The sequence below is a fragment of the Struthio camelus genome, chromosome 2 (genome assembly GCF_040807025.1).
Source record: "Struthio camelus isolate bStrCam1 chromosome 2, bStrCam1.hap1, whole genome shotgun sequence".
Classification (NCBI taxonomy): domain Eukaryota; kingdom Metazoa; phylum Chordata; class Aves; order Struthioniformes; family Struthionidae; genus Struthio; species Struthio camelus.
The window spans coordinates 138,526,059-138,545,845 of NC_090943.1; the positions used below are offsets into that span (position 1 = coordinate 138,526,059).

At 36.3% G+C, this 19,787-nt stretch overlaps 1 protein-coding gene across 3 annotated transcripts in view; it reads left to right on the forward strand.

Moving 5' to 3' along the window:
* Positions 1-19,787, forward strand: part of ST18 (ST18 C2H2C-type zinc finger transcription factor) — a 203,651-nt gene that overhangs the window by 48,864 nt on the left and 135,000 nt on the right. The gene's annotated exons all lie outside the window — the stretch shown is intronic.

Consider the following 19,787-nt stretch of genomic DNA (forward strand, 5'->3'; position numbering starts at 1 on the left):
TAAAAAATAATAAAATCAATGGATTTGTTCATACTGTGGATACTTGGCTGAAGTAACATTTCTCATCTTCTGGCAGATGACAAAATGGTTGCCTCTGTAATTCGGAGAACAGAAGTGTCTCCTTTTTTTTCACTAAAAGTCTTAACAATTGAAAACGTGACCATAATAAGCTAGAGGAAAGCAGAAGCCGCCCCAAAATGTGATGTTTGTAGCTGAAGAAATTAGATGCAGAAAAAGATAAAATAAAAAGTTTCCTTCTCTCTTTCTATGGGATAACATTTTCTAGAGGCTTAAGGAAAGGTGTGTCAGTTTCAAATACTCCATGTGTTGAACAGTGGCAGGACTGTCCATAGAAAGGAACACCAAATTTTAGGGTTTTTCTTCTTGTACATCAAAACAAAGAGCTAAGAAACCAGAGTTTAATTATACAGACTGGTGTAAGCTGACAAAGGTACTACGGTCATCTGACCATCATACAAATATAAACAGAGTCAACATTTATCTGTACATAAGCAAGATATTTAAATATGTGTTTCATTTTTAATTAAGTCAAACTTATTTCATTTGTAAGTGTTTCTGGGACTGATATCCTACATGTCCTGACCAACGTGAGGAAAGAAAAATCATATTCCACTTTAATGAAATTACAAAACATTTCCTTGAGATTTGATTCTGTTGTTTAATAGCATTGCCTCATCATATAGACAACCTAGCTAATGCTGGTGTAATCAGAGATGGCTGTTGTACCACATGAGCTGGAAATATGTCGGTTAGCTGCACCTTCCACTCAAATTCTATCATTATATTTTGAAGTACAAACATTTAAAAATACGGTTTACAAGAGAATACAAAATTATAGCTATGTGACTTATGCCACTGAAATGGAATTAACCAGAGAAATAATGATGGATATACAGCTGCAATGGAACGGACGCTCAATTATAGCAACTTTAGTCTGTGTATTTGAAATGTATCCCGTAGTATCTGATGATTGTAATTGTCAAAGTAGGAGAAAAAAAGATTAATCATGATTTTAAAATATATTTTATGCTTCCTTTTGCAATTGATCTTTATCTTCTATACAAATACTATACTAACTCCATATTTGAAAAGTGTCTGCTATTAATATGCATTGATCTTATTTTCTTTTGCATATTGACTGGCTTGCTTTGTGTAAGTTATGCCATAAGGACAGCTTAATGATTCAATTAGATGGTCTGTTCACTTTTTATAGTATATCTTATTAGTCTAAATGTATGGTAGCCAGGCTTAAGACCAATACCTACAGGTACCTTTTCAGCACAGTGCTCAGGAAATTAACCATGGAGCTCTCATTAGCATTAATGGCTGCTTTGTGGCTAATTTACTCTGCGTCATGCTTAAAACATACCCCCCAGGGTGCTCACGCCTGGTGAGAGATTCCTCCCTACTGATGGTACTGTAATTGTATTTTTTTAGATCAAGCTAGAAATGAAAGATTTTTATTTCTGTGACATCTAGGCCTAACCATGATTCACAAAGAAGACACATGCACCTGTATTCATTATCATTTAGTTGTCAGTACTTCTAATTTCTCATACACCTGAGATAGTTTACAGAGAATTTCATATTTTATGCTAAATATTAAACCTAAAAAACATAAATTGCAAAAACAAATATTCAGAAGTTTGGAACTGCTGTTGCAATTTTAAGTTAGCCTTATTATGCATGTATTTTCAGTTACAGAAGGAAAACTAAAAAATTTAGTGAAATCAACTGGAATCCAGAATCCTCAGGAACTTGTGTGTGTAAGAGGCTCAGTTTTTTTTCCAGTCAGAGGTGCAAAAATTCTCTAGAATCTCTATTCCAAAAAATGGAGGAAAAATTTTTTGGAATGCTGTCAAATCTTTTTCTGAATAATTAATTTAAAGAGGACATTAACATTAAGTAGATAAACTATAAGGAATGGATGAAAGCGAAATCAGTAAAGAATCCTATGCTTTGCTGAATAGAAGACACAGGGATAAAGCAAGACTCACCAAAATCAATCTAAGTTTTGCTTTACAAACTACGTTCCTCATTGCTTAACAGAGGACGAAGAAGGTAGAGGGTTACTATGTGGTTAAAATCCTTTTACCTACAACAGGTTCAAAATTGAGTTAATACCCGTTTCAGTTTCTGATAGGACCAATGCTGGACAGAGGAGATAAGGCAGGTTGGCTAAAGGATGAGTGGGAATAAAGCTCACTGAGCTTAATGTACATAAGTATTGGAGAAAGGGAGAGGAGGAGATGAGGAACTGATTCTCAGAAATTTGTAATAAAAAGTCACAATCAGACGATATTTTAACAAATCTGAGTGGGATCATAAAATTGCAGAATAACATAGGTAGCAACTGCATTTGAGAGAAAAAAGAAAATAAGTAATTAAGACTCATATGAACTTATCAGTGTGATTCGATCAGGCAAAATATTAAGGGAAATATTGAAGATATAGAAGCTGCAGAAGTAAATAGAATAAAACAGAGCACTGATAGATCATGTCAGATCAATCTGTTATCTTTTTTTGGTAAGATAACTCATTTTTTGGTTAAGAGAAATGCAAGCTGATCTAATTTATCTGAACTTCAGACAAGCACTGATTCAGTGCCACGTAGGGAATTATTGGTTACACTGAAGAAAATGGAGATTAATATAGAACTGTAGAGTGAGTAAGGGAATGGCTAGAAGAGAGCTGAGTAGATTATATGTAACAAGCAACTGCGCATTGTGTTCCAAGCGAGTGTTCCAAGCATAGATCACAAAATGTTGTTTCTATGCAACTTCTTGACCGCTTTTTTAACAGCTCTCTCTCCACCATTCTTTACAATGCCACACTAAAGAGCAGTTGCTAAAGAATCTGTGAGTTGAACGCTTGTCACGCGTGTTCCAGAGCCTCAGAATTCATAATTGTGGTATCATTTTGTATATTACACTGTTTAGCATCATTAGTCTGTGGTACCTGATCATTATTAGTTTTTTTAATATCTCTCTTCTCCTTCATTACACATGCTGAAATACATGCTATTGTGATGTGACCTGCTTGTAGTCTGGGTTAGCATCACTTAAGAAACAGGTGCAAACATGTTCAGGGCAGTGCTTTGCGTCCTAATACCTTCTAGGAAAGGGGCCAATAAATTGAACTTGGGTAGCTTTGTTTAAGATAGAGAATGTGATTGCCTCCAGAAAAAGGTCATTTGTTTGTTCCAGATATGTTTACAGAATATCTTAGTAGGATCTGGCAGCATATTTACAATGGATATCTGCCCAAGGATAGCTAACAGATATGTTACAATCTCCAATATTAGATGAACTATAACAGATGCGATGAAGTGAGTAGTGCAGGAAACGTGCAGAATAAAATATGATGTATCACAGTTGGAAGGCTGGTGTCTTTCTTTTCATAGATATCCAGATTGACTGCATGTAATTATCCACAGTAAGAAGAAAAAGGTAGATGTGGTTTCACTTCAAGAAGGTGACTTCAAAATAGCTTTACTGGGCTGGGAATAAAGCAGCTGTAGTCATACACGGAGAGGAAAACTGCATATCTTGCCTATCCTTCCCTTCTCTAGTGCAGTATTGGTGGCATTGTCCTGGGTGATCATAGTCATCTATGGCCTTTGGAAAAGAAAAAATGAGTCAGTGAACAGCACAGCTATTGGTACCCACTATATTCTAGTTATTTAATAGAAGTTATAAATTTACAGAATAGCTGAGGTTGGAAGGGACCTTTGGAGATCATCTGGTGCAAGCCCTGTGCTCAAGCAGGGTCAGCCCAAGACTGTATCTAGTCTCCAAGGATGGAGACTCCACACCTCTAGGCATCCTGTTCCTGTGCTCAGTCAAGAAGTGTTTTCTTATGTTCAAGTGGATTTTTCTGCGTTTCAGTTTGTGCCTATTGCCTCTCATCCTGTCACTGGGCACCACTGAGAAGAGCCTGGATCCATCTTCTTTATACCCTGCCTTCAGATACTTGTATTTATTGATAAGATTCCCCCGCAAGCCTTCTTTTCTCCAGGCTGACCAGTCCCAGCTCTCTCAGCCTGTTCTCATATGAGAGTTGATCTAGTCCCTTTAATCATCTTTGTGGCCCTTTGCTGGACTTGCTTCAGTAGGTCCGTGCTGCTCATGTAGTGGGGAGCCCAGAACTGGACACAGCAGTGCAGAAGTGGTCTGACCAGTTCTGAGTAGAGGGGAATAATCACCTCCTTCAATCTACTGGCTATACTCTTCCTAATGGAGCCCAGGATACCACTGGCCTTCTTTGCTGTAAGGGGACGTTGCTGGCTCATGTTCCTGTCCACCAGGACTCCCGCGTTCTTTTCTGCAAAGCTCCTTTCCAACTGGTCAGCCCCAGCCTGCATTAGTGCATGGGGTTGCTCCTCCCCAGATGCAGGACTCTGCATTTCCTTTTGTTGAACTGTGTGAGATTCCTGTGTGCCCATCTCTCCAGCCTGTCCTGGTCCCTCTGAATGGCAGCACAGCCATCAGGTGTATCGGACATGCCACAGAAAGAAACTTCCACTCGTTCAGTTTCAGAAATATCTGTGATTTAAACACTGTCAATCAGTATTAATTTGCAAAACTGAGCCAAATTTTTGCACTGGGAAAAATAATGATAAAGAATATTGACTATTTTAGAAGATTTGTGCTGGTGCTCCCCAGTTAAGAGTGTAATTTCCATCCATGTATTGCTTGATATTATCAATTTCATTAATTTATTTTTTCTTAGCTCTAGGGAAGACTGAAAATGCTTATTGCGTGGGTGAGGCATTGAGGAAACAGCACTAGCAGGAAAGGGTAGCAGGTAACAGCCTGTTCTTAAGCAGCACAAGACGAAATAAAAGTGCTAAAAGTGCTACATCCATCAGCAGTATGAAGAAACCTGGGAAGAACAGGCTCTCTCTATTGAGAAATTATTGATTCCAAAAATTCAAGGGGAGAAATACTGATGCCAGTAAAGAAAACGGAAGCCTAGCTACTGACTGCAGCAGAGCCAGGATTTCATCCTTTGGGTTTATGGATGTTGTAGAATCTGGATTTTCTCTCTCAATAGCAGAAAGGGCTTGTTCATTTACTTTGACGTTGAAAAAATTTGGGATCAAAAAAATATATAATGCACCTAGCATTGTTATACTTAATCACAGATATTCTCTATAATGTACTAAGTCCTTTTTTTACCAATATAAAATAGTTTTGATGAGTTGATCTGTTAGAAAAAAGTTCAAATACTTTTTACGTCACAAGATGCTCATCTGATATATTTGAAGCATATCAGGAGTTGGGTATGTATATATGAGCAAAATTTGCCTAAATGAAGACATTGAGCTGCACCTGCACTTTTTTTTGTTCAAAATGATGATATACTACTTCACAAAAATAAAATCAGAGTATTTTCACAGAGTTAAAAAAGGATACTTTAAAGTCTGACATTTCCAAAACTATTATTTATTTTGACTTTGCCTCTTCTTTCTCTTATTTTCTCAGAATTGATTTCTGTTGCTCCTTCCAGTATGGACTAAAAGGAAACTACAAATTTTCTGATCAGATTCTGAACTTTAATGGTGGTCAAATCTCTCTTAATAGCCTGTATTGAACTTACTTTCTCTGAGTGCAGCTATTCAACTTTTTTTTCTGTGTATTATCCTTCAGGTAGAACATGAGATTGCCTAACCTAATTATATTTTGTTGATGTAGTACGTGCAGAAGAGACACAAATTCTAGTGCAACTGCTGCAAATTGTTTACCAATTGTCTAACAATTGCACTTTTTCTCTTCAGTAGTTACATAAAGTCTAATCTGGTCTCATCAGCATCTGAAAATCTAGGACATGCATATTACTGTTTAAGAAAAATGCACACTAATAAGCTGACTTCAGTCAGCTGATACACGTTTAGTCAATGTCTTAATTCTTTTTTAAACTACATCAATATAGCATGCTGCTATGCTGTGTGCAGTTGCCAAAACTAGCTAATATTAGGATGTGGACTGAATATGAGCAGCTCTATGCCAGTGTGCTTGATGTACAAGCTGATAGCACACCTATGTTGTTTCAGGTACCTGCTGGTCACATCCTCATTTAAAATTTGCATATGCAGGCACATCAGTGCACTGTGCCATCCACGTATGTCTTCAGATTGCTGCACACAGCAGGTTCCCATACAAGCTGCCAGCACACAGGTGCTACATCTTAAATGCTGCATCTTGGAGCACCTTGTTTGGAAGGCTCAGGTGGTACTTTTTAGATGTTCTGTAAAAGTCTTTGAAACTTAGAAACTCTTGAAGTCTGGAAACATCAACCTATATTTAATTTTCCCTTTCTTTTCTTCTTGCTCCCTTTTAACCTTCTCCCAGCCTCAAAGTGAATAATAAGAATTATCCTGTAACAATACTGATAATGCCGGGAAGTCTCATATTATGTCTATATGCATACATATAGTAAACAGTCTGTAATGATTTGCTTACTGCATAAACCCGTGCATCCTTTACGCAAAACCACAGGTTTGTAGTGTTCTTTTGAATGAGCAAGTGAACAGTGCTTTTTGGTTATATAAACAAATTGCTGCTGTAGCTGCATAATATGACACAGACATATTTCTTGTATATTTACATGGAGCAGAATACAGTCTAGTTTGATTATGCAAAAGTATTTATCTCTCCCCTATTACCATATTTGAAAAGTATGTTTCTCACTCCCACAGTTAAATGTATCCTCATATCAATTTCTCATATGTAATACTCAGCACAGTGCTTTACATTTTCAAAGTGCTTTACAAACATTAACTAATTAACTAATGCTTGTCTTTATAGGCTTGTGAATCTTGGATGTCAAAAGGCAAAAGGCAAGGGAACCCTAGTGAATTAAATAAAACATAGATTAAACTGCCAGCACAGCACCCCGTATGTAGTAAATTCCTCTACTCCATGCTACTCTTGAACTTGTACTACTGTTTCTTGCTCCTTTTTTTCTGGCGTAAGATGCTATCACTTGGTAACAATCCTCCTCTTCATTTTAGGTCCTATAATTCATTGGGCCAGTCCCAAACCTACAGTACGTGTCTGTTCCTACTTTAATCCATATAAATCTAAGATTATACTGTCTTTGAGATGTGAATGAGATAGTGTTTTTTCCAAGATGTACTCACTGCACAGCCTCAGAATAGGAATGGATATAAATGAAGTAATCTTGACTTCTGAATCATAAAAAAATCCTATTTGTCAGTTTAGATCACAGTCATAGTCTGAGAGCTAAAAGCTAAATATGAGCCTTAATGATAAAAGACATTTATGTCCTTTGACACAGTTCTGCTTTCCAACAGGTTCTCTGTGTAAGGGTATCTGATCCATTTCTTGAGAAAATATCTTTCATATACCAGATCCAGATCACTAGGAAAAAAAAAAAAATCCAACTCCCAGCCTATTGATCATCATTCTCTTTCTTTGGATCTCTTCAGATATGGGCAAGGAGTGAATTGTCTAGATGAATTTTCATGACTTCTTACTCCTGGTCTCCTTTTTCCAAAGTCCTATATGCCTACCCCTGCACATGAATATAAAATATTTCCCTCATATGACCTAACTACATATACATGGGATGGGGCTATATTCTTTTATATGCAGCCTGTCACTTAATCAAAGTTCAGTCCCATTTTACAGTATGACTGGACGTATTTTCCTCAGATAACACTGAATGCAAGCATTTTTTGTGCAGGATTGTTGTATTCACGTTCATGCGACAGATGAAAAATCTGGGTTCCTGGTGTTTTTATAAGAGGTGGTGAAGCCATTCTGCCTCAGGATGTAGATGGATTAAGTTGCACAGTTCCACAGTGTTATATTCATATTCTTCCTCTACAAGGAGTAAAAAGCATCAAGTGTTATAGGGAGGTGGGTGATAGGGCTAATTTACTGGTACATTGGGAAAACCAAACTGTATGCTGCTCATTAGATTCTACTTAGAAGAATAAAATCCCTAACAGCTTCACTAAAGGAGAAGCCTACAAAGGGAGAAGGAAGAATATTAGAATAGCCAGGTTTCTAAGTGTGACCATTTGGACAATCACAGCAGGCTGCTCTGCATTTTCTTTATGACTAGATGGACACGATTGCTGAACTGTTTTTGTAATGTGAGCTTGTAATATGAAAGGATTGAAAACATCGTGCTGAAGTTATTTTTATTTAACAAGTTTATAGTAAATTTTCTGAAAAATTAAGATTTACTTCAGTGATTTTATTATCTTCAGTTCTATATTCACAAGTCAAACTCTTCAATAGTCTTAGGGGGCAAATTAAAGTTGTAAGAAAAAGGAGTCTTAATAACTGTTGGATAATAGCAAAAGTTCTGACAATTTAAATTGATTTTGTACCTCAGTATTAATAACTGTGCGGCTATTATACAGCTATTAATGATGATACAGCTATTATAATTACAGCTATTATAATAAATGAGGAAATGATTTCACTGGCTTAAGCAGAAACATTATATTATCATCTATATGAAATGGCAATTTTTTTCCCCTCCTGCAAATACTTCATTAGCACAGTCATAGTTGCCTACTAGGAGCACCTAAGAGTCCTTTACTTGTATGAAAGCATTCCTCACAGCAGTGCCAAGTCGCCTTGCAGCTAATGTGAAGAGGCCTGAACTGTAAATATTTTCATGGCCTTTGTGAATGCAACCAGATTGCTGATTTTAAATGACAAGTATTTAAGCAGGTTGGAAAAGCTGGACTGTACCACTGAAAATTTGCTATTAACATTTCTTTTCTGGATATATATGTTCAAGTGATTAATTACTTCATGTCACACTTGTCATAAATCTCCCTGGTATATAGTACTCCCCCGATCTGTCTGTCTGATCCTGCCATTGTCTCCTGTTCTAGGTGTAAGTATGGTTCCTTGCTCTCCAGATATATGGCTATACAAACACCTGAAAGGACTTCTTTATAGATAATGGGTGTAGCGCTCCATCAGAATACAATGCACTGCTTATTGGGGTGTTACACAGCAAGCATTTAGAAGCATGGATTGTCTTTTCATGTATGCATAGTGCCTCACAGAACGATCTTCTCCACCATTGGAGTCCCAGACTCCACCACCCACAGCTGAGGCCTTTAGTCGCTACTGCAATGCAAATATATTCAGTTCAGTCATGCTCCTGGTTTTAATCTATTTTAAATAAAAGTTGATAGATTTATCTTTATCACTAATAAGTAGTGCCCTAGTGCAGAGGTTCTAAATAAGAGATTTTGGCTGCTAAAATGGAGACACTGTTTCTAGAGCTAATGAAACTTTTATAAAGCTGTATTGGTCCCTATCTGTCAGATCTCTGGGGAGAGTTTTATAATCAAGGTTTAACGATATAAATGTCTATAGTTGGTACATTCAAGGACATCCTTCCGAGCTTTGTGAATAAAAGATATTATCACCTCGTATAAAGTAGGAAAGAGAGATGAGGTGCATGAACCTGAACTGTGCATCTGGGGCTACTTTGAGGCACAGTGCTTTGTAAAATCTGGTAGTAAAATCAGACTTCCCTGAAGCTTTATTTGGCAGTTTAGAAACAGCCTGTTTTATTTCTTCATGTAATATATCCACATCTATCCCTAGGTCTAGGCTAGATGGAGGAGTTTAATTCATTGAAAACAGTTTTAGATTCTTACAATAACTTTTATCTTAGAAGCACATGGGTAGGTGTACAATTAATTACATACCTACTTAATCAAAAATAACAATAATCTTTTATGCCTACTGGGTATAGCTTATACCCTCCCATTGCTGTAACCTTTCAAATTAGTAATTAGGTAGTGATTTTGCCCTTTTGGTCTTGTACAGATCAGCAAAACTAGATCTTTCAATTAAACTGATACTTACTTATTTGTATATACAAGCACGTCTCTTGCATACTGCTTGAGAAACAAGGATGTTTCTTATGTCTCATATTTTCAGTATAATCCCTTCAATCCTTCCTTTCCCTATTTCTCTCTCCTAAGAAAACTAAATAAAATTTGTGGTTCACTCTGAAAAGGGAAGTCATTTACGAACCTAACAACACACCTACAAAGACCTGTGTGTCTCTCCCATCATATTTCTACTTTATTCAGTTGAAGTGAGCATGTAAACATATATGTTTTTTTCCATTTTCTCCCTGGAACTGCTTATTCTTACTTAACTATACAGCATGTATTGCAATGAGGTATAGGTAAATATGTTTTAATGACAGCTCTCTTCATAAAAAGATTAAAATGGGGTACCAAATGTTAGTCAATTGTTAGGCTCTTTGATTAAATTCAGCAGATCAATAACTTGTAATGTGCATGAATTACTGTAATTTTGGCACTTTCCTATTTGCTTATAGCATATGTGGTTTGCATTTATATTGTAATTTGCATTGTAATTTGCTATATAATCTTAAGGAAACACTGAATATTTCCTTAATATATCGGACCCCCTGTAGTTAGCTTTTCAATAGTGAAGCTCAAATAAACCACTTGATTTTGAGCAGAAAAAAAGAATTGAGATATTAATAGGAACTTTTTACAGGAATTTAAGAACTTTGAGAACACTTTTAAATGTATCTGTGTTGAATACAGCTCAGTATGGCACGCCCAATAATTATGCTCTTGAAGGCTGACTATGAAGTTCTTAAAACTCAAGTTATTGACTATAACGGGGCCTCTAACCAAGGAGTTTATTGACCATGACCAGGATCATACCTAGAGATCATCAGGGATGATTAGTTGGAAGACAGGGATTTGTTGTAATAAAAGCTTCTTCTGGGACTACAATTTAGAGAAAAGTTTTGCCCAGAGTGAACTTTCTGGTGAAAGTGAAGGAGAGACACATCAGACCCCATCCCCAAATATCGAACATCCCAAGAATTAGGGAACTCCTCATGGATGTGTGTGTAGTACCAGGTTTAGCTCTCCCTTCTGGCTGATTTTGACTGGGGGTTGGAACCTGGTTAGTTCTGTGTTTCAAGCACGTGTCGTTACCAGGGAATTACAGTTTATCTGTGTGAACGGGTATAAAGAGATGAGAGTTCCTCTGCCGATTTTGCAGCGTGAGGCAACATATATGCCTTCTGGCTCTGTAGAGTGCTGTGGTAACAGGAAAGCTCCTAAGCCAGAAATTTCTCTGCTCATATTAACGTAGACGTACCTTGTCTGCCTTTTTCAGAAACGCCCACCGTGCCTCTCCCCTGCCAAACTGGAACAATAAACATGGTATAAATAGCTAAATATTCAGTGGCTTAAAAGAAAGCTGCCAAGGAAGTGAATATAGTGCTTGAATTGTAAAAGACATGTTTTGGATTATAAAAGACATGTTTGGATTGGAAAAGGCATGTTTAATGCTTTGGCCTGAATCAGACACCAGCTTCAGGTTTCCTGAAATATTTTCCTGTTCTCTCTCTCTCTCTCTGTTTCTCTCTCCTCCAAAGATCTTTTTCATTCTCTGTGTGGTAGAAAATAATGTCAGTTTGATGTGAAAGAGAATTTTGTTGTCTACGTAGGCGGTGCTAAAGGTATTCTCTGTATTACTTCATGTTAGGTGTCTGAAGTGCTCTAAGTCATCTGGAGACCCTGACCGCTCTCCAGGGATTGCCTGGAGAAGGCTAATTACTTCAAAGCACTCTTAACTGCATCTAAGTTAAATGTGAACATCTTCCTACCAAAGAGCATAAATTTCAAATAATGAGGTGCTGTAGGATAATAGGCCTGCAATATCCATTGAACTAAAGGAGGAAAACACAACAGAAGAAAGGAAGACACCTTTATACTTCCTTAGAACAAAGTGATTGATCGAGGCCCGAATGAAACCTGAGTAGCCTCCAAGTACATTGTAGGAATTATGAAAGAAAAAATCAATAGCTGAAACTCCTAGGGTATTTCTATATACTTTTACTGTTTGAAGAGATTTTGCTTTTATAATTTTAAATATTATTAAATATATTAACTTTATATTATGATTTCTGTTATGGGGCATATACTGGATATCTACCTATCTGTAGCTTTTTTCAGACAGTCAGTTTTCTCCTATCTTACTGGGTTTTATCATTTTAATTGCATGATAAATAGTATAGTTTACAGATTTTTTCTGATTAATGTTGCTACTGCGGCATTCAATCTTGGAATACAATTACAAGAAAATATTTATTTACTCCATCTTTAGGACTGCTTAAATTAAAAAAAAAAAAATGTCATTTTGTAAATCACTTAGAAAAACATTTTTGTTTTGCCAGATCTTATGTTTCATACAGACGGCATGCACCATGCTAGCAGTCAAAATACAGTATCCATGTAATATCAATATTTTATACACAACCATTTTGTAAGCTATAACCTTGCAACTTAAAACAATGATTCTCTGTCATAATAAAGATAATTAGGGATCAGCATCCCCATTCTGTGGGTTTTTGATCTCCTCCTAATCTCCATAAATAAGGATATTAAACTCCAGTAATCCACAGATAATATAGTAGGAGTGACTCACCGCTGTTGTGTACTGTGATCAAATTATGTACCTCACATGCATTTCTTTTCCTACAAATGATAAAAAAATTCAGAAGGGGGGAAAAAAGCCTACTTTCCTTTTCATTTATTTAATATATCTGTAAAAGTTAGTTGTATCAACAATTTTAAGTCAAGTTCTGAATGCCTTCTGGGGACTTAAATTGATTCTATCATAAAGCTGAAATGGGAATAGAGTATAGAATTTTGGCAAGTCCATTGAAAGCCACTTAGGCACTTTTATTCCCATTTAAACTAGAAAGTGAGCATGCAAGTGGGATTTCTGTGGGGGACATTATACATATAACATGTATAGAGAAGGGTTATAAAGATGTGACATGTACCCTCATAACTGTGAATCTACACACAAATAACACGTACTGAAATTCTGAGGGTGCGGTCTCACAGAAAGGCCCATAAAACTTCACAAAATAACCTGTCCTGTGAAAAGTCTCACAAGTCGAGACTAAGCAAATTCAGTGTCTTCAATATTTATTTCTAAGACACTTTCCTAAACCTAATTCATTGCTGTTGCTTTCCTCTGGACTCTTTCCAGCTGATCCACATCTCTCTCAAGTGTGCTGCCAAAAACTCCATGTGATACAGCCAGAACCAAGTAGAGTGGAAGGATGACTTCATGTATCTAACATGACACTCCTATTTGTACACTGACTCTCCATCACTGTATTTATATATCACAGTATGATGTTTGCTTTTTCCTTCACAGCACTGAGGTGACTGAGGTGCTTTTAAGAAATGTTTATCTCTTATCCTCCAGAAACTTACTCAAATCCTTAAATTGACTCGAGTTCAAGGGGACAATTCACGTGTGTAAAGCAATGCACATACTGAAGTATTTCAAAGGTCAAGGCCAAATATCCCTGTCAATGAGTTATTTTTGTTATTAACCAAACTGAAGAGCCAACTTGATTCAAATGCACAGTACACCATAGCAGATTTCTTCAATGTAATTAAATATTTTCTGAGCTGCACATAGATGTAGGATCCAAATGTAGCATTGTACAAAGAAGTAAAAACTGCAATACCAGTATTCTGCATCACTGATCTGTTGTTACCTCATGGTGAGAAGGAGAAAAGGCTTTTCATTTCTAATCTAGTTTTGTTTTTCTTCGTCAATAACTGAAATATATTTTGCTTCACTGCCTGACAATGTTTCATTAAGACACACGACAACATTTCCAGAGTTAGAGTGAAAGGAAGCTACCAATTAAAATTGTACCAAAATGCTTCTGACTTTTTGGTAAAAGATTAAGCAGCAGTGTATTGCTCAACTAAAATGAATTTGTTTCAACTATACTTCAGAAAAAAAATCTGATATTTAGTTTCCTTCTGTTTTATCACAAAATAATTCACTGGTTAATGGAACTTTAATGCTAAGTGTTCATTTCTTGGTTCATGCTATTTCAGCTGTGTAGATTTGAGATTTTTTTCTTTTTCTTTTTAAATATCGCATTACCATTTTTGTAGACAGTCAAGAAGCTTTTCTTTTCTCTTCATCACTTATTTTCTTATAACGTTCCTATTTTTTTATTAATTATTCTGATTAGAAAACATATTATAATTAATAGGTTTTTTTTTAATTTGAACATTTTTACCTTTGCAACTATGTAAATAAACGTTTAGTTAAAGGTACCATTACTGAGCTGCTTTTAAGGCTGTTCAGTACACAACAGCTGACCCATCATGGTGTGATTACTCGTGTTGCCTTCATTTTCATTTCAACCAGAATGCACGGTTTTCTTGGTCCTATTGTAAGAGCAGAAAAACAATTATTTTATGCATGACTGATGATAGTGATGGAGACTCTATATGGGACACAGCAGGAAGCTGAGAACTGCTTGATGCTTCAAAATACCATATACTTACAGCACTTTCAAATGTTGTAAACCCTAAGTATTTAGCTTAATTTTATTTGTAACTTTAGAATTTCTAATGCGTATATTATATATTTTTTGATATTGACAGCACATTGAAAACATAGTACTTTTTAAAAAGATGTATGCTGCATCAATTTTAAAGCACAAATGGATTCTGACCAAGTAGATGCTTTACTAGGCAAAGTGGTGTTAGAAGTTAATTGGGTTTGACTAGCAAGTCCAGTTATTGGCACAATTTATAAGCTTTTGCAGAACTGTGACCATTCTGCTATCGTACAATAATATGCACAATGTAAGACCTGACAGTAAGTGCTTAGTATCTGACAGTAAGTAATTAAACCTGATAAAAAAAATCCTTATAAAATATACTCTTTTTTGTGTTGAAACGTAGTACAAGACTATTTTTGAGGGTTCTTGAACATTTATTATCTCAGTATATAATTAACTTTCCGTTGTCTATATGTGCTGTGCCAAATCTGTAACAGGAATGGTCAGTTGTTGCTTCTTTGTGGGGAAAAAAAGCTTACTAGTGGAGAAAAATTGGCTATAAATTATTATTATAATTATAATAATTATTCTATAATTTAGGAGACTTCTTCACTGTTTCTGAAACGCAATGCTGTAACTTTACATCCTAAAGTACTATGTCATAAATCACACCTGTCTCTTGCATTATAATGTGCTTGAAGTAATTTCTGCAAATGTTTAGGTATACAACTGATTTCATTCACTTTAGTATTTCCTTTAACATCCAGCATAAATTTGAAATCACTGACTGAAGAAAATCATACATATGCAAAGTGTTGTGTGCTGCATTTTATTTTTATCTAGTATTGTGTTAATCCCTTGCATTAAGGGAAGTGCATAAAGTTTTGCAGCTAAGTGCAGTTCCTTCTAGGAGAAAAACAGGACTAAAAGTTACTTAATTTGCTACTACTTATGTGACAACAGTGGCTGTAATCCTAAATGAGCTTTGTGAGTATTAAAGATCAGAAACACGTCTAACTCCCACCATTTTTTCTTTAATTATCCAAAGCCTGAAAAAACCTATCTCCCCTGAGAGCTTAACTATTGTTTAAATCCCTGTTTTCCTGCAGGATAACCAAGTCTTGGCAATTGCCCTGGGGCACAGAGTTTGCCTTTGCAGGCTCATGCGTGCACATCATACCACCCGTCTCTTCCCCTGACTGCCAATTCCATCCCAATGAGCTGGCAGGGTGCTCAAATCCACAACAATTCTGTTCCGTGATATTTTCATCAAATTGCCAAGCCTTAATTGCATAAGTGGGCTACGTGTTTTTTTTATGCTTGCACACCATTGTAAATAGGATCGGCTACATGATGGCATCTGTAGAATATTTCACATTTCAATATTCTCATTTTTCGGGGGGTATCACTTTCTGTTCTTCCTTTCATAGGCTGCTTTGCTGTGTTTCTTCCTCATTTTTCCACCAGATAATATAGTTTGTCCTTTTTAACATCTTTAACTTTTTAACTTTTAACATCTCAGAAAAAGCTGCATTTGTCCATTTATCAGGTAATTCAGAGGATTCTTAGAAAAATCTGCAGAAGGCCAAGGCATTTCTTACCTGGTTTCACTGGCGCTTCGTGGATCATGTGATGCGAGCAAACGCTCTTAGAGACAGGGATCGATTCCCCAAGTACAGCAATACCTGCAGTTCTGGTCTGACTTTTCCTCCACTGCACATGCTCAAGTTTGAAATCAGCTGCAAAGGTGATGCCAATAACGGTTTTGATACCACTTCAGTGCAGTGTGCTTGAAGGGTGGGGATAAGGAGAACAGAAGAGACTTGGGAAATATGTTTAGAAGAAATGCATTGACAATAGCACTTACTTTCTCTGTTACTTTTTCTGGTTGGCCACTTAGTTCTAATATTGATGTTGCAAAATGTGTTACAGTGATTTTTCCCTGGCAGAACACTACTAAAGCAGTGAAGGTGGTAACCAAATTGTAGCTACAGTTTAGATGAGAGGAAAAATAGACCCCTGATTAGATAAATTCTGATATTAAGGTTGAAAATGAAATCGACAACCGTGTTTGCAATTTTCTTTTGATGCCTGGAACAAACACTTAATATATTCTCAGTGTAAACATTCTGAAGTAGAATCATTATTTCCAGCCCTCTTTAGAAAAGCCTGGTCATTGGTGACTCTTTCCATGCTACACAAAACTAAATAAAAAGTGGGGCAGGAGGTTGCTCTGATGCTGATCTAATAGCAAAATTTCAAGCAACTGTAACTTACATAAAGCTTAAATATAAGGCCTATTTTTTCAAAAGCCTTCTGATTCCAGCACCTTTAAAAATATGCCACTAAAATATGAGGAGCATATACCCTAGCATAATGAGTCCAATTCTGTCCATGAAAATATAAGTACTTCCTAAGGCAATTTTTTATTTTGCATTATAAATTGTTAAAAAAAAAGTCTCAGTTATATTTTGAACCTGGACTTCGGGATAGCTAAAGGTCTATATATACTTCATTGTCTGGCTGTAGCTGAGGAAGCTACTGCTGCCCAGTTACCTATGACTGCCTATCACTAAACTTGTAAATGAATATAGTTTTACACTGCTCCAAGTGATATCTTCACTACTTGCTTTCAGTAAGGAATAGAGTGGAATGAAATGTTGAGCTGGAACACAGGCTTTTGTGTTGGGTATTGATTTTTAACTGCAAGAACTAGGCTGTGAATGAATCTATCTCCACAACAGTACGCTATAGCAACCTGTAACTTAATCAACACTCGGTAACTGTATTTCTTTTTATTTCTACATTTCCCTATAGTTCTATTGACCACAGTTTGAATGTTTCCAGATCAATGAGGGCTGGAGAGTTTAATAGTCCAAAGAAAGTCCCCATCAGGTGGCTGGTTTGGACCCTAATACTTGATAATTAATTAGACACCTCATGACAAGACAATGTCTCTCCCAAGATACTCTAGAACTGTAAGGAATCAGTTAGTGACTTTAAACAGCAGTCCAGTCCTATGTTAATCTAGTTTCCCTGTTCATTCACTATTTAAGGACTACTGTGAAGCACCATTCTAGCCAATATTGTCCTAAAAAAAAGCCCATATGCTGATCTCATAACCATATAGTCAGATTACTTTCTTCTTATAATTCCTATCTATGCTTTATGGCAATTTTCAGCATATTATTTGAGTCCTGCTTTGAGACCTGTGTATTTCTGGATACCTGAAGATGTTCAGAAAAGTGAGTAAATTAAAGAAGAAAGACAAAGAAATTAGGCTGAAGAACACAGTTAGATAGGGAGACAAGGTGTTACGCAAACCAGAAAGTGTTCTTTTCTGTCAGTTCCATTTAAAAGTAATTATTCACTTTTGAGACATGGCATTGTATTTCTGTAGTGCATAAGCTGTTTTCAGGAAAAATATAGTTAACCTTTTCAGTGCTGTGAGGATAGATGCATAACCTAGTAGTGGCAGCTTTGAATAAATTGTTCATTCCTTTAGATGGAATATCAAAATGTACAGTAACCTGTACATCCACCTGCATTAGAGGGATAGATTTCACAAGCCCGTTGAGTACATCACATAGCACTGAAGTAATTGGAGTGACAGCACTGACTGTATCACTTGTCCTACTGTCACATAAGTGTAGTCAGATTATTTAGTAATTTGATTCCTGGGTTCAAGTAACATACAACAGTATATATGTGTGCTGTGGAAGCTATGTACTAAAAAGTACTATTATACTCTTTTGAGGCAGTATTCTTGTTAGTGTAAAAAAGTATAACTCTCTAACCTAAGCAAAGATATGCAACTTAATGACAGCTCATGATTTAAGCCTTTAAATAAATTCTATCCTTTCTCAACAGTTTATCATGAGTTCTGTGGGTGCCAGCAGTACCTAAGGTTTGAGTGGTTTCTGCATAAGTAGTCATAAAGTGGTATTTGGGGTTTTTGCAGGAGTGAAGTCCTGGCTTACTGCCCAGCTTTCCCTCTCTGTTCCTCAGGGCTGGAACTGTCAGGGGATTCCCCAATAGCAATCAATGACCTGCTGGCTCTTCTGGCAATATGACACAAAGTTGTGAAACTGCTGAGAATTACATGTCCTGATTCACCCTTACATATGCCAGGGATCTTCAAGCCGGGAGAGTATTCTAACCTGTTAAACAAAGATAATGCACGTATTCCAACCCCAGTCCACAATTTTATTTCTTTATTTCTAAAATGGAGCCAAACTTTGTGCTTTGGTTCTTGGGCTCTTTAGCAAGTATATGCTAAGGTTTCTTTCCATGTTACATTTTACTAATTCAATACGGATTTTGTGTAATGCATTTTGCAACAATTTTGTTTCATTTTCATGTGAATACCAAGAAAATCTTAATTCAGGCTCCAACTCTTTTTGTGTTTATTTTAATGCTAAACGGTTCTTGGTGGATTTTAATCAAAGGTGATGATAGTGAAAACATCTGTTTTAGCTCAGCCTTCATTTCTCATTTTAAGTATTATCTTCAACTATCTTCTGGCTACAAATGCTACCTTGCACCACTCCCATATTCCGCTCTTGTTTACACTTAATTCACTCTGGTGAGATTTTTTTATGCTACTTTTTGCAGTGGGATCTTGGGTCAAATAGTGACTATCATCTTGCACATATCTAGTCCTGTCCCGGAGAAATTAAATCTTCTTACATATTGCAGGATTAGCCTTTATGTAGATGACAGTGTAATAAAATATTTTGCTCCAGGATTAAGATCTCTATAAAACCTGGTTGGAAACCTGCATGTGGCATATGTATTGTGGAAGTCAGAAGACTGAATTGTAGGTGTCCGTGGATATTTAACAACACTATTTGCTGTGGAAGTTTGTACAGTGTCTTGAGTTTAATCTCATCTCACCCTTCAGGGAATAGATAGATCATTTTCCAAGGTTTCAAAAGTTTTTGCCTATTGAAATATTTTACAATCTACTAACAAAACTATAGAAATCTCTCACTCCTTTTAGTTATAGTAGCTATATAGGTCATAGAGAAAGCAGGGTATCATTTACAGGTAGATCAATACTGCAGTCTCATACAGTCATTCAGTCACACATATCTAGGGCAACTTTCAACTCTTACAACAAATGATGCTGCAAACACTTGTATCTAGCACTGCCAAAGAAATCCTCATTAAAATCCATTAGAATTCAATTCCCTAGAGACTGCTGGCACTTACTTTGTTATGGGTTCCTCTGTGGTATAATTTGGAATCCTAATGTACAGGTCAAAATTTGTATTGTTTTTTAAATTAATGCCAACTGCAAACAAACCTTTTGAAAGATTGTTCAGTAATTTTCATCCTTCAGACTCACACATAATCTAATTCCTTTATCA